We start from the raw sequence: 3,594 nt of genomic DNA on the forward strand, positions 1-3,594 counted from the left end.
TGAAAGTTGGATTGATGTGATAACCTATCCTTCAATAGAGCTGATCCAAAGGAAGATCCAGCTCCGCACAATATCTTTGACCATCTCGAGGAGACCCCCAAAGACTCCACACTAGTGATCAAAGACAGTCAACCGGGCTGAATCAGCTGACCGAACCATACCAAAACTCAAACATAGAATTAACTGAATACATAATGCAAAAAATAAAAAATAAAAAAAAATATTATATATATATATTGAGCTTTTTAATCTTTGAATTTAAAACTTTCTTAATTTTTTTACTGTGGACTTGATGATGTATGTTTTCCTTTGTGAGAGAATGGGCTTAAACATGACCCCCCTTAAAATCATTTTATTCTCTTATTGCTCTTTACGTAATCTGACAAATTTTTTGCCATCAAACAATTTAAGGATAATTGGCCGTTAATGTAACGTTACTCTTGAACGAGTAATATTTAAACCACCTAATTAATAATAATGTGAAAGCGATATTTTCTAATTTTTCTTAAAATTAAATGTTATCCTTTTGAAACATTGAATGAATTTAATCAGAATTAACGTTCACCAAACACATATAAAATCTTAATTCTCCATTTTTCATTGAAAATAGCTTACGTATTTTCATCCGCCTGAAAAATATATGCAGGCGGAACCCCCACGTTGCTTGCGCTTCGAATTTGATAATCTTCTTTACTCGAACATAGTATCAATGAATGCTTTGTGAGATCTTCTCAACCAGAAGATGGACACCTGTGAATCACTCCTATTAGATGCAACAGTCCTATAAATAGTGATCGAGGAAGGATTGAGATTTGATCGACTTATAATTTCTTTCTTCGTCCTCCTCAGCATATATAGGAAAGAAGAAAATGGCTTCCAAGGCTTTGCTTCTGATAGGCGTTCTGCTTTCTGTGTCCCTTCTCACTCATTTCCATGGAGGTGGCAGGAGGTGGCAGCTCGGCGGTTGGACGGTGATAGTGGTGGCAACCCTGGAGGTGATAGTGGCGGCTCTCACCATGGCGGCGATAGTGGCGGCTCTCACCATGGCGGCGATATTGTAACGGCAATAGAGGCGGAGATAGTGGCGGCCATCGTCACGACAACCGCGTCGAAGGAGGCAATTAACACCATTTCTAGAATGGATGATCACTTTGAGAACACTTTTACAAATGCTAATATTTTGAGTAGTTGAGAACTTGATAGCATGTGTAAATTAAAAATAAGTTATGAAGTGTTTAATGTTTCTTTAATAAAACCTCTGTAAGGATATAATTAATGAAATATAGTATGCCATACTTGTTTGCATGCATTAGGGTTTCCATGATAATACCTCTTTGGTAGAGTATAATAAATGGTATAATTGCAAGAATTGGGAAGATTAGCGTCAGACAATTCCCCAAGCTAATCAAGTATATTTTCCATGCAATCTCCATTTGCATCCTATTTGCGTCAAAAAAATTTAATGTTAAAATGGGTGTTGCTAAATGTGGTAGCATTCGCATTTGCATTAGATTTTTATTTACGTCAGAATTAGCATCGATTAAATCCGTCGTTGTAGAATTTTCATCGGCAACGTCATGTTTGCATTCACATAAGGTTGACACAAATTTATGTCGACCCATGTCTGATGCAAATCTTGTTTTGTGTGGGATAATGACACCAATTATCGTGAAGATGATTGTAAAGTTTGTGTCATATTTTATGATGCCAGTACGACGCGGTATCGGAACTATTGAAATTGTGTGTCATATATAAGAACGATTAAATTTACACATGCTTGCACATAACAAATACAAACATCAAAATAAAATTCTTATTTATAATCACCGCTAAAAAAAGAAATCAACAACATGTCTAAGGAATGATTCCAAAGTTAATTAAAGAAATGTGGATCTGAATGTTCAAAAATCATAACTATTGAAATTGAAAGTCACTTTAACAGAAATGAAAAAAAAAATACCCTCTATGGTATCGGAACATAATCAAACACATAAAGCAAATCCTTATCCATATCCTCACCCTCGAAGGGAAAGAATATTAGCAAATCCTAAGTCACGGGCAGTCTGAAAGAAAAGAACCTGAAATTGAAATATTAGTCACAACAAAAATTGATATGAAAATTTAACTTTATTCTAATTTTAAGAAAAGATAACTTCCGAGTCTCCCTCAGACACAATATACACCCTATCAGAGGTGTCATCCATCTAAGGAGTACGAGTCGAGGGGCCCGGCTCATCAGAGGAATAATTTGGACGGGAAACTGGTGTTGGTGGCTGCAAGGGAGCAGATGCTGGAGGGGCAGCAGGATGAGTGTTTAAAGTGGTTGTAAGAGTGTCGTACCTCTTAGAGCGAGTGACTGTCTTCTTCAACCTCTTGTATGTGTTCCCAATGTCCCATGAACACAAGGCCTATCTGGGGGCTTAACATATACCATCTGAATTTAAAAAAAAAAAAAACTAATAGAATTAGTAAGTAGAACCATGTATAAAATCAATAAAAATAAGCAGGAAAATTATAATACAAGCCACAAAAATATGCAATATAGGCCACAAAAGTAAAAGCAGGAAAATGTCGAATGACAACATGAAACATGCAATAATTATGTATAAAATTAGCAAAAGCAAGCATGATAACTATAGTGTGCGAATCAAAAGTATAAGCAAGAAGATGCAAAAGCTAATCATCTGAATATAAATACCAATTTTTAGTCTGTTTCAATAGATGAGCCAGTCAATGATAAACTTAAAATTTCTCCTCATCATCATTGTCATCCATATTTAGAAAGACTTCTTCATGAAATCCTGCGGTATATGAATTTAAATGAAACCATACTTTAAAGAAAGATATTTTTTGTCTTTTTCATGCAGGTATAACATGTAGAACACTTGGAGTGAAGCATGATTGAAAAAAAGCAAAAAGGACCTGAATGGAGCATATCATGTCATTTTGTCCGCATGAATTTTTCTCTATGATTGGTGCTCCTTGTGGCTGATTCAATCTTTAATTGACCTAACTTCCCAGAGATAGTCGCCAATTAGGAAGTCAATATAGATAGAACATCTGTGCCATGTATGTTGGCTACCTTCCTAGGGTTCACTCGATCAGAAGGTCATTGAAATTTATTAGTTATCAACTCCACGATCAAATAATATGCCTCATTCAAAGGTTTAGATATAAGGGAACCACCTGCAACTTCGTCTATGATCGACCTAAGAGATTCTTGTAAAATGTTTGTATGATCAATCAATCTGGTAATGCTTAGTGAGGAAACTTCCTAAGGAGTTTCTTAACCCTTTCTCATGCTTCATAAATAGATTCACCATCATGATGGCAAAAAGAGGTAATGTCATTCCTATGTTTGGTCATTTTTTTAGGGTGAAAAGTACTTCACTAAGAGTTTCTGGCCCAGTCATTCCATATCCTAATTGATTTAGGTGCTAAAGATTTCAACCAGGTTTGCTTTATCCCTGATAGAGAAAAAGAAAAACCTTAGCCTAGCATCGTTGTTGAGACATGGTTGTAGTGAAATGTGATGCAAAGTTCTAAAAAGCTGGCTAAATAGATTTGGGTCTTCCGAAAGTGTCTCCCCAAATT

The sequence above is a fragment of the Phalaenopsis equestris genome, unplaced genomic scaffold (assembly GCF_001263595.1).
Source record: "Phalaenopsis equestris unplaced genomic scaffold, ASM126359v1 Scaffold232764, whole genome shotgun sequence".
In the NCBI taxonomy this organism is placed as follows: Eukaryota; Viridiplantae; Streptophyta; class Magnoliopsida; order Asparagales; family Orchidaceae; genus Phalaenopsis; species Phalaenopsis equestris.